The sequence below is a fragment of the Gigantopelta aegis genome, chromosome 1, assembly GCF_016097555.1.
Source record: "Gigantopelta aegis isolate Gae_Host chromosome 1, Gae_host_genome, whole genome shotgun sequence".
In the NCBI taxonomy this organism is placed as follows: Eukaryota; Metazoa; Mollusca; class Gastropoda; order Neomphalida; family Peltospiridae; genus Gigantopelta; species Gigantopelta aegis.
Genome location: NC_054699.1, coordinates 1,872,591 through 1,885,789, shown reverse-complemented (window position 1 = coordinate 1,885,789; position 13,199 = coordinate 1,872,591). Strand labels below are relative to the sequence as shown.

General features: G+C 36.2%; 1 long non-coding RNA gene across 2 annotated transcripts; it reads left to right on the top strand.

The window, feature by feature from the left end:
- The first annotated feature begins 3,661 nt into the window (after nucleotides 1-3,661).
- Nucleotides 3,662-11,999, top strand: LOC121385315. Of its 2 annotated transcripts, none has more exons than XR_005959528.1 (3): nucleotides 3,662-3,697; nucleotides 5,319-5,391; nucleotides 11,728-11,999. It is a non-coding gene; the product is annotated as an uncharacterized LOC121385315 (long non-coding RNA). The 2 variants fall into 2 exon arrangements; XR_005959530.1 differs by lacking the exon at nucleotides 3,662-3,697 and adding an exon at nucleotides 4,798-4,857.
- Nucleotides 12,000-13,199: the final 1,200 nt, after the last annotated feature.

Below are 13,199 nucleotides of genomic sequence, written 5' to 3'. Positions count from 1 at the left end.
CATTATTCCGGTCGGTCACACATGAATGAGCTTACTTTGTCTTTTTACGTATCTAAATAAGATTACCTATCAGTGAGGTCAAGTGGTGTCGAACAGAAACAAAGGAAAAACTGGAGCACGTTTACCGGTTTAATTGACAGAACGCTTAGGTCATTTAAACGCGTTGGTGTTGGGCCTACTACCCCACTCCCAGAATCATTGTAACTTTTAACTGATAAAAAAGTTACGTTTAACGACACCACTAGAGCACATTGATTTATTAATCATACGGTAATTGATGATAAAACGTTTGGTAATTTCTGACGCGTAAGCTAGTCGTAGAGGAAACCCACTGCATTTTTCCATTAACAGCAATAGATCTTATATATCGATAACCCTACTTAATATGGAATTATTTTCAAAATGCGATGCCAGATATGGGGGCGGGGAGGGGGTGGGGTGGGGTGGGGTGGGGGTGGACACAATAAGTACATCGAGCGTCACATTTTAACTAAAATTTTGAAACTGGTGCTATTTTAACAGTTATTGACATATAGGCCTCAAATTTCACTAAATGTCACCATGATTAAATGTGCAAATATTCATAATATGCCTCGTAATGGGTGTGCAATATCAAAGTTACAGTCCACCCCAAAAAACCCTCAAAACCCACCCACTGTGAAAACCAAAACTTTTTATCAGTTTGCTAAAAGTTACTCTTTTTTATACATGATCGCACAGACAGGATAATACATACCACGATATCTGTTACACCAACGAGATATATAGCCCAACGCCCATCGACGGGTGCATTAGGAGAGCCATGGAACCGTGGGCTGACGATGCCAGAACGCGGATCCATGGTGGACGTGCCTGAACCTTTCTGGATAGGGGCACGAGAAAATAGTTCCCAGTTTCCCAATTAGGAGAGCGCTAAAGTCATCCCTAACTTCTAAATCACAATTATTAGCTGCACTCTTTGTCTGTATGTCTGACTCTCTCTGTCACCGGCCTCGGTGGCGTCGTGGTTAGGCCATCGGTCAACAGGCTGGTAGGTACTGGGTTCGGATCCCAGTCGAGGCATGGGATTTTTAATCCAGATACCGACTCCAAACCCTGAGTGAGGTCTCCGCAAGGCTCAATGGGTAAGTGTAAATCACTTGCACCGACCAGTGATTCATAACTGGTTCAACAAAGGCCATGGTTTGTGCTATCCTGCTTGTGGGAAGCGCAAATAAAAGATCCCTTGCTGCTAATCGGAAAGAGTAGCCCATGAAGTGGCGACAGCGGGTTTCTTCTCAAAATCTGTGTGGTCTTTAACCATATGTCTGACGCCATATAACCGTAAAGTAAAATGTGTTGAGTGCGTCGTTAAATAAAACATTTCTTTCTGTCTGTTTCTGTGATGTGTGTGTGTGTGGGGGGGGGGGGGGAGGGGGGGGGGTTGGGGGTCGGGGGTTGAAACCCCTCCCTGTTCTAACATATTGTCTTTGTTCTCAATATATTTTCCAGCTAAGCATGGCTCGGCCTTATAAAGTTCGGTTACCAGTCTAAGCATGGCTCGGCCTTATAAAGTTCGGTTACCAGTCTAAGCATGGCTCGGCCTTATAAAGTTCGGTTACCAGTCTAAGACCACCACCCTGCTAAAATTCCTGTACACGCACCTCACATTACAGTAGGTTAAAAAAAAAAAAAACAACCCAAACATTACCGAAATTTTATTTCATTTCAACTTATTTTTGTGCTTATATCCAATTAAGGTTCAAGCACGCTGTCCTGGCACATGCAGACAGCTATCTGGGCTGTCTGTCCAAATCAGTAGGCTAGGTTAGTTGTTAATTGTTAGTGGTTAGTGAGAGAGCAGATGGTGTAGTGGCCTTACGCCTACCCAGTGAGTCTCTGGGTGGGAGCCGGTACCGGGCTGCGAACCCTGTACCTATCAGCCTTATGTTCGATGGCTTAATAAAAACACGATGTCATCAAGGCCGGTTACCAATCGTGAAAGTGAAATTAGGAAAGAGAAGCAACTCCATTTTAAAATGTGTTAGTCGTTTGAATATGTTGATTATTTCCCTTGAGTGCTTGCTGGACAGACAAGATGTCACTGTATTTACCGCTTATTTTAACCAAAATATTTTAGAATGCTATGAAGTAAAAACTTACCTGAATGTGACTTTTGAACAAATAAATGAAAAATGTGTCCAAAAGTAATTTAGTTGTGAAAAAATAATTACAATAATTGCCTTTCTGGGTTCTTGGTAGGCCTACTTTATGTTATATATGGTTCTAATGTTGGGTATTGTCCCCGAAAAACATAAAACAATATATAAATTTGCAGTGTCGGATCCAGGAAATATTTTTCGGAAGGAGGGTGATTATTGGAAAATGTCACATGGACCAACTAATGAAAAGGACACCCCAAAGGAGGGGGGGGGGGGGGGGGGGGGTTAAAACGGAGGGAAATGAGCACGTGGATATTTTTAGGGGGAACGGGTCCAATTTTGGCAAATTCCAGTGGTTTTTTTGTGTGTGAATAATTCTTTTAACGTTGATAAAGAGCACTGTTACGGTTATAATGAAATATTGTTATCTTTATTTTACCTCCCGCAGATTATTACAATATGTTCGGCTAAAACGACATTTAGCTAAAACTGTACACTCGAAGCATTGTAATCCGACGAATGAATAATTTACTGCAACAATCACGGAGACATTAACAATATTAATATGATCATGAGCGTCGCAAGATGCCGCAACGGGTGTGTGGGTTGAGCGCACATATTAATTCACTTCTGGCTACCTATGTGGCGAGCAGTACCTCTAGCCCCTCTACTGTTTGCTTCCAGTGTTTGTAACACGAATGATTAGAACATACTTATTATTTATGATCTACACAACCGTATGATCAACGTAGATAAAATTAATGATGTGTTCACTTATGTATATCAACATTTTCTGATGTTAGTTTGATATTCTTTTTATCTAGTCATACAAAAAAAAGAGAAGTGACCTGTATCTTGATTTTATTTTAATACTAATACTAATACTAATAATCATAATCATAATAAATAAAGTTAAATAATAAATTAATAGGCCTAATAATAATAATAATAATAATAATAATATATATATATATATATATATATATATATATATATATATATATATATATATATATATATATATATATATATATATATATAAAATTAACAAGCAAACAAACTGAGCAAAATAAATAAATAAATAAAACAAAATAAAATAAAATAAAATAAAATAAAATAAAATAAAATAAAATAAAATAAAATAAAATAAAATAAATAATAATGAAAAATAATAAATAAGTAACCAAGCAGTCTTTTAAACAAGAAGATAGAAAATCGCTCCCCCGAAATTTTGTTGTATTTCTAAAAAGGTTATTGACAAAATGTTACAAAATCTTTAATACTTAGTGTCGGGTTATTCCTGTTTTAATTAACATGTAAAACTAAATACACCCATGTGTGAGCATCTACACCTCATTTATCTTTGAAGTTCGTTTGTTGTTGCAACTTAACCCCCCAATCTCCCCAAAATACCCCAACTCAACAAAAAAACACACACACGCCCCGTTTGAATGGCACTTCGACAGTTTCCGTAAATTACGGACGATGCCGGAAACATAACTATTGCGTCAACAATATGATGACGTGTCAATATGATTATTGACGTCAAAGTTGCTGTACGTACATTTAAGAATTGAACGTGAAATTTTTTGAGTTTCATGCTAGTATGAAACGCAAAACCGCTTTACACACTGTATGAATGGCGTAGCGCGTTAGCGCGAAGCCATTCATACTAAAGTGAGTAAAGCGTTTTTGCGTTTCATACTAGCATGAAACTCAAAAATATTCACGTTCAATTCTTATAATTCCAAACACATAACCATGTCATTAATGTAAACCTCTTTAAAATAAAAAGTGAACTCTATTTTCCAACTATTTACTATTTTATTAACACGAAATTCATACTCAACATTAGCGGAATCCCTATGGTGGTTTCGGCTTTTTCCGTCAATAGCCGAATGAGAGAATGACAATGTTACAATCATTAATACAATTCATATTAATTTTTTGCATTAAATATCAATACCAACTAGAAACATTTTGAATTCACTAGAAACATATAACGTAAGTAATTTTAATAACTTTTAACCTGTAATAAAAATGTCTGAAGCGATCTGTTTTGTATGGTATAATTTATGTGAAGCGGTTGGTGTATGAATATTTAACTAAGAACTGTAGATGGGCGCCATTTTTTGATTAGTCCAGATTTACCAATTACGACGTTGAAATTACAATTATAAAATGTTTGAGTGTGTGAAAATTCCATGTGTTGATATATTTGACATGGAGAAAGTGGTTTCAATGTTTCCGGAAATGGATGAAACAGGTGTGTCGCGAGTTTCTGTGTTTACTGGCCTTGTAATTGTGGAAGTGGCAACACAGGATGGTTTTGGCATGTGTGACTTCAAGTGGTGCGACACAAGTATTCGTGACATTTGACAGTGCCATGCTGATGTTTCGTTTTTGGAAAGTGGAACATTCTCTGTTGTAGCTTCGAATTAAAGCTTCGTTCCTGTGTCCCAACATGTACATGATATACCTAGTTTCAAAACCCCGATTCGTTTAAAGATTGGATCGCAGTGGCTATGTGTTGTGTACGTCATACTACAATGCCGTTGAATACGCGTTACTGCTAATGGTTGGCATGAACTGACTGAATTTTGTTTTTGAAATCGCTTTTGTAAAAGACCAAATTCCATTGGAATTATACACTTTTTTTGGATCGACAAAATAGATTTTTAGCTGTGGGATTTTGAATTCACTATAAACATGTAACGTAAGTAATTTCAATAACTTTTAACCTTTAATAAAAAATGTCTGAAGCGACCTATTTTGTATGGTATAATTTATATGTGAAGATTTTTAGATATTTACAAGTTTGACGGCAGACGATTACTGTTTGATGTCTAAAAATAGAATCTCAAGGAAATTCCTCGGGGATTCCTTTGTTGACATAATTCATAAAGTAGTTCCGGCTATATAGCCAAAAATAGTGCTAAACTGAGATTCATGGTGCTATGAATGCCAGTTTTTATCATCACGTGATACGAATTTAACCAATCCAAGGGTTTATAATAAAGGGATTTTTAGAGATTGGAATTATATGTTTTTGAATTTAGCTTAAATTCAAAAATATGTGAACGATATCACTATTTGTCGGCTATGAGCATATTTAACAAGTATAAGAAAACATTAATTTACTTGATATGCACTTATAATAATATACATGTATTTAAGATGAGCGAAGCGGATACAACGGTTAGCTGCACTATTTCGATAATGTTCGACGATATGAATATCACCAATACAGGTCAGTGTTTGTATAATAATATTTATTACTTATTTTAATAAAATATTTTTAAATATTTCTATTTTGAAATAATAATGTTATCAGTTACTAGTGAAGATAACCTTTCAGGAGCGGATACAGGATTTTTCTAGGGAGGATTATAACAGTGAAAAATGGGCACTGACAGTTTTCAAGGAGGGACCTCAAAACGTTTTAGGAGGGCACCTACATTTAAAAAAGATATTATATGTTATAAATAAATCTGCATTTTGTCAATTATCGTACACATACAAAATGAAATCAGAATGGTTTGCTAACCAACATGCCTATAATTTAGCATATATCACGAGTTTTAATAACGTCATTTATCGTTAAGCTAAACTCACTTTCATTTTCCATATTTATAACAAGCACTTGGGGGTTTCAATTACTCTGTGTCCTGTTCGGAACATTACTAAATGTAGAATCATTGCTCTGTGTCCTGTTCGGAACATTACTAAATGTAGAATCATTGCTCTGTGTCCTGTTCGGAACATTACTAAATGTACAATCATTGCTCTGTGTCCTGTTCGGAACATTACTAAATGTAGAATCATTGCTCTGTGTCCTGTTCGGAACATTACTAATGTAGAATCATTGCTCTGTGTCCTGTTCGGAACATTACTAAATGTACAATCATTGCTCTGTGTCCTGTTCGGAACATTACTAATGTAGAATCATTGCTCTGTGTCTTGTTCGGAACATTACTAAATGTAGAATCATTGCTCTGTGTCCTGTTCGGAACATTACTAAATGTAGAATCATTGCTCTGTGTCCTGTTCGGAACATTACTAAATGTAGAATCATTGCTCTGTGTCCTGTTCGGAACATTACTAAATGTACAATCATTGCTCTGTGTCCTGTTCGGAACATTACTAAATGTAGAATCATTGCTCTGCATAAGCGCATTCCTCGTGGAACGCGCATTCAAAGAGTGAAGGGAGATTACTCCCTTAAAATAGCAGTCACGTAGCCATCTCGATAAATCAGGCTCGGTGGGTTTTGGGAGTCGAAACCCCTCCTGCTCAAGCAAATAATTGTAACAAATAATATATTTTTCGGATCATTACTTGTTCCTCTATAAACTTCGCTTCTCACAGTCTAGACCCCTGATACAATTCCTACATACGTCTATAGCCTAAATGTTTATTTTTTCACATAATATATTCTGACAGAAATTGTATTGAAATGCATGGAGTAATTAATGGTGGTATGCAACCTTGAGGTAGGATAAGTCGTATTAAAAATATTTCTTTCCTCTCAGTCTCACTTTTCTCGAATATAACAGAACTGGGGCCTAAATCACTAAACTCTCGCAACTGCGATCTCGCGACGCAATGCAAAATGACATGCAAATACAATGTGTTGTTGTTTAAGAGAGCCTAAGAGAGCCTTGTGAATAAGGCCCCTAGCTGGGGCTTAATTATCAAAGCTCTCTCAAGCAACATCGCATTGTCCTTTGCAAGTCTTGTGCGTCGCAAGTTTGCAACAGTTTAGTGGATTTTAGGCCCACACCATCGGTATTTCATTTTAGGTGGTTAACACACATTTCAGCAGTAAGTATACTGAAATACTAAATAAAAGTATAATATAATCATACATACAAATAAATCAATAAAATGTCAACAGATAAATGTCCCTTAACACATTATTCATCATTTTCATAAATGTACATGTAATTTACTTATAATAGGCGTAAAATATAATCAAACATATAAATAAGTAAATTTAACACATTTCATCAACCAGCCTACACAATTTCGTTATAAATTATAGTGTTTTTGTTTTGTTTTTAAAGTTAAATACTTGCAGTGATTTAATTTCAAAGTGTTGGGTCTAATGTAAAAAAATATTTCTTTAGATATGTACAACTTTCGTTAGCAAGCTGTGAACACTGGACTAAATAATGACGCGGCAATTCTGTGTATTTACATTATTAGTCAATCCCATCTCTCATCCCAATCCCATCCGCCTATAGGATCAATACAAACCTTGTAGAAACTTCTTAAAATAAGTGACGCACTTATTTGTTACTAGTTGTGTAGTTACTAAACATTTGTTAATTAAGATTATTTTAAAATTCATAAATTGATGATAACTAGTCCTAGGGTAGCGGGATTTAACTCAGTCGGTAAAGCAATGACCCGAATTGCTTTGGATGTAGGATCGAACCGCCTTACCGGACCCATTGGGTTTCCCTTTCCAACCGGTGCTTGTCTGGTATTTAAAAACGTGGTATGTGCTGTCCTGTTTGTGGGAAAGAGCATATTGAAGATCTTTTGCTGCTAATGAAAAATATAGCGGGTTTCCTCAGAAGACTGTCAGATTCTGAAATGTTTGACGTTCAATAGCCGATGATTAGTTAATCACTGTGCTCTAGTGGTGTCGTTAAACAAACCAAACTTTAACTTACTCAGTGTACCAGGATTAACTTTGTGTCACCCAAACGGACGATGTGGGTGTTTTTTGTACTGACATGTCGTTGAACATTCATTCAGTCAGTCATTCAGTCAGTCATTCATTCTTTCATTCACTCAGACGCATGGGGTGGGTGGAATTGGGTGGGTGTCTTAGGTAGGATATAATCATCTGTCAACTAATTCCCTGATTAAGTTTTTTCCTTTTTTAACTAGTGCCCCACGACTGGTATATCAAAGGCTGTGGTATGTGTTGTCCTATCCTGTGCATATTTATTCGTCTCTTTAGTGAAACTCTTGCACATTTATAAATTTTGTTTATCATTTTACTCATGACATATGTCACCGGTAGTGCAGGATATGCTGACATTTCGCGAACACCTAATATCATCACTATTATGACAGTGATTCATGAGTGCATGTCATCACAGCTGTACTTATTCTAATGAGCTCTGTCCTGTGCTAGTTTTGATATAGTACGGGAATGGCAGTCCTCTTTGTGGTGGTGCAAGAGGGAAGCACTCACCAGTAAAGGATCTCCCGGGAGTGGTTGTCCTCCTATAGACGAGGCAGTAGATAGAGTTTCATGGAATCAACCACTATTTTGCCAAATGCCCATTCAACTCTTGCATTGTGCAGAGATACGGCCTGATCACGTATTACGGTTTTGTCGTTCAGATTTTGGGAATGTGCATATAACATATCTCTTGCTGCTAATGGAAAAATGTATCATGTTTCTGTGTGAACAATTACCGTCTGTTGGACATCAAATATCCGATACTTATTAAATCAATGTGTTTTACTGGCGTCTTAATCAAAACGAACTTTAACCAGACACAGATGTTTAAGAAAGAATTAAATGAAGCGACACACCCATGCACTCGTCGGGTTATCACCAATTTCCACGCTGTAGTTCCAACCTGTATAAGGTGACCTTCCCCATGTAAATGCCGTGTTTACTTTCTTCTATTTACCCGTACACCTACAAGTTTTTTTGTGTTTCCTAAGTTTTACCGGAACCTGCTTTCTGCAGTATCTAACGCTTAGCTAGCTGCACCGGCGTTGTTTCTTTAAAGTGTTCTTAGGTTATATCCACGTACATACTAAGTACGAACTATACTAGAAAATAAATAAATAATAAGTATTAGTCTAAACTGGGTACTTAGGTGAGACCCACCAAAAAAGAAAAAAAGAAACAAAAAAGAAACCCCCCTCCAACAAAAACAAACAAGCAAACAACAAAAAAACACCCCCAAACTCCCCCTCCAAACCCCCAACTACAACAAACAACCCAACCCAAACCACACACACACACACACACACGCACGCACACACACACACACAAAATATCCCGAAAACTAAAGAGAACAAAATATTTAACTTTATATGAAAACAAAAACTGTTGGATTAACCATAGTTTGACACCGAATAGCCGATGTAATTTTCGTGCTGGGGTGTCGTTAAACATTCATTCATTCATTCATAAACACTATTATCTAACCCGTGCTGGAATATAAAGGAAATATAGTCCGTTTGCATGAAAAGGTAATCGATAAATTGGCATATTGTTATATATTAAATACAGCGCTGGGAATCGGTTTGAATTTCATCATCGATCACCGATCATCGGTTGTAATCGGTTGGCACTATATAAACACAAGGATTTGAATACTTCACTGGGATATTTGTTCACCGGAATCTAGACCTTACAGATGGCTACTTTTACCTTTAATAACTATTTAATACATTTTCCTTTATATACACATGACAAGAAATTCCAACCATAACATATTTACATCAATTTTATCATGTAAACTGGAGGAACTATTACAGTTACCATTTTCCCACACAATCGATGATGGATTTTTATAATCGATTATCACATAGGTAGAACCAAGCCGATTAATTTTCGATTGTAATAATCATTGAAACATCACTAACAAACTAGTGCTAAAACTAATATAAAAATATAGTATTAAGTCTTAAATTTATCTCTCATAACATTTTTTTTTTTTTACAAAAAACAAAACAAAAACAACCATTTAAATAATCACATTTCTTAACAAATTACTTCAAATTATATTATCTTATCCCACCACTTGCCCCCATACCAGTATCAAAAAAGAGGATTTAGCCTATGCAATTTGATGGTAATTTATAAGAAGTTTTTTTAATTTGAAATAACAAAAATGTTTTGCGAGTTGGATGGGTTTAAAATGTAATATGTTTTGATATGATAATGAATTTGACAGGTATTCTTTATGAAGTTACAAGCCAATTCATCGATTCTCTTCTCACCCAAACAAACTATAGTTGTACGTCTCGTGTGACTAATAAATTATTTTTGTTGACTAAATTACATATGAAAAACATGTTCTTGTTTGTTTAGAAGATCAATGTCTGTATATATACACGGTGTTTCTTGTTATAATGTTTGTAGTAACCCAAATTGGATTCTATCGTACGATAATACACATTAGGAACTGAAAAGGAGTTTGGGCTTCTACAAATTCCAGAAACATTGGATATACAGATATCTTTCTTAAACATAAAAATACATTTAAAGGGACATTCCTGAGTTTGCTGCATTGTAAGATGTTTCCGACTACACTATTTCTACGAATAAACTTACATATTAAATATATTTTCTTGTTCAGAATATCAGTGTCTGTATATTCAATTTGTTTCTGGTCGTCTTAATATTTGTAAGAAGCCCAAACTGGATTTAGGAAATAAAATCAAATTTGCGCTAGTACAAATATTAGAACGACCAGAAACACGTTTAATATACAGCTACTAATATGTTATGTAGGAAAATATATTTGATATGTAATTACAATCGTTAAAAAGTCTCTGTTGGTCGATAACATTGTAAAAATTGCAGCAAACTCAAGAATGTCCCTTGAATATGAAATTTTAGTCCTTAGAATAGTTGTTAGTATAAAACACCATATATTGGCAGTAAACTCAGGATAAAGCCTATAAAAAAACAAAAACAAAAAGCATTTAATAAAAGTAAGAAAAACATGTTTCAGTCAAACATATACTCACCCTGTATCCTCTTGATTGACGTATCTGTATAATAGTCGCCATTTTCAGTGGTTCTTTAGTGAAATCGTAATGGTGTCGCACTCTAAGATTTCAGCTGAACATTTAAAGTGTAACGTGTGTTGTGTACGAGGTGTACGTACGTGGGTTAACGTGTTGGGATGACCTGACGTGACTCAAAGCCAACTGGAATGACAATATAATCGGGTACAGTGCTCTGTAGTCTCGATCAACCCACACTCGTCACAAAACATGCGTCTGGGAGCGTTGTACACGAAGTCTGTATTCGCTGGTTTAGTCTCGATTCATTCATTTATTATTTTATTTAAATTTATTTTCAGTTAAGGTTGAAGAATGCTGTCATGGGCACACACCTCAGCTGTCTGGGTTGTCTGTCCGCGACAGTAGTTAATGATTAGCTGTCAGTGGGGGGGGGGGGAGGGAGAGACGGAGAGAGAGGGAGAGAGAGAAAGAGACAGACAGAGAGAGAGAGAGAGAGAGAGAGAGAGAGAGAGAGAGAGAGAGAGAGAGAGAGAGAGAGAGAGAGAGAGAGAGACAGACAGACAGACAGACGGAGAGAGAGACAGACGGGAGAGAGAGACGGAGAGAGAGAGAGAGAGAGATGGACGGAGAGAGAGAGAGAGAGAGAGATAGAGAGAGAGAGAGAGAGAGAGAGGGGGGGGGGGGGGGGGAATTTGCTAAGTAGGCCTACAGAATAATTGACGGCTACAACATAACTTGTCTATCTATTCAACCTTCTATTAATATGATACATTTTCGAGTTTTAAAAAGTATTATTTATTTAATTTTATTAATTTATTTAATATTATTATTAATTTTTTTATTTTGCTAGAGTGCTCACAACGAACGTCTAGGTTGATCGAGACTGATAGGAAAGTGGAAATATGCCAGTTGTTGATATAATTCGCCTCACGACTGTGTCGTCTGCTACAAATCCATGTGCACACTGTGGCCACCACACCGCGGGTACTAATGAGATGTTTAAACACTTACCATTGTCACACGAGTGGATCTTAGCGCACGGACGGACAAAACCGCCATATTTGTCAATACAAACCCGCAAAACCGAATATATGCATGTACGCAAGACAACAAAGTTAAGTTAAGCAATTTGGAATTTCTGCGTTGTATGTTTAGAAAGTTTGTTTTTGTTTAATGACATCACTAGAGCACATTGATTTATTAATCATCGCCTACTGGATGTCAAACATAAGGTATTTTAACACAGTCAGAGAGGAAACCTGCAACATTTTTCCATTAGTAGCAATAGATCTTCTATATACACCATCCCACAGACAGGATAGCAAATACCACGGCCTTTGATATACCAGTCGTGGTGCACTGGCTGGAACGAAAAATAGCCTAATGGGTCCACCGACGGGGATCGATCCTAAACCGACCGCTTATCAGGCGTGCGCTTTACCACTGGGCTACGTACGTGTATACCAAGACACACAAATTAAGCAGTTTGGTATTTCTACGTTGTATGTTTACAATACTGTAAGCTATATTCAACGACGTAACAGTAACGCATTTTAGGTTGTGTTAAAAATATCCTGTTACTGATATTGATAAATGATGCATCTCTGCATAATGTATAGGTATTAAAGGGACATTCCTGAGTTTGCTGCAATGTTTAAGATGTTATCGACTAACAGAGACTTTTTAACGATTGTAATTACATATCAAATATATTTTTCTGCATAAAATATTAGTGGCTGTATATTAAACGTGTTTCTGATCGTTCTAATATTATTTGTAGTAGGTTAAATTTCATTTTATTTCCTAATATATAATTATTTCGTACGTACGAAATTATTTGAAGACAAAATCCAGTTTAGGCTTCTCACAAATATTAAGACGACCAGAAACACATTGAATATACAGACACTGATATTCTAAACAAGAAAATATATTTAATATGTAAGTTTAATCGTAGACATATTTTATTAGTCGGAAACATAATGCAGCAAACTCAGGAATGTTCCTTTAAGCAAAATAGTGATTGACAGTGGCATAGGTTGACCCCCAATATGGGTTGACCCCCAATATAAAATCCTGGCTACGCCACTAGTGGTTGATTCCATGAATCTGTATCTAGTGCCTCGTTTATAGGACAGTCACTTCTGTGGATATTCCGTACTGGAGATTTCATCCGTCTTGCACCGCTACAAAGAGGACTGCCACTCAGACTAGTCAACTACATTAAAGTTAGTACAGAGCAGAGCGAACCAGAATACGCACAGCTGTCACGAATTTTTTTTTCTTTAAGCACATTTACCAAATTGTTAAACCTTTTTTGTC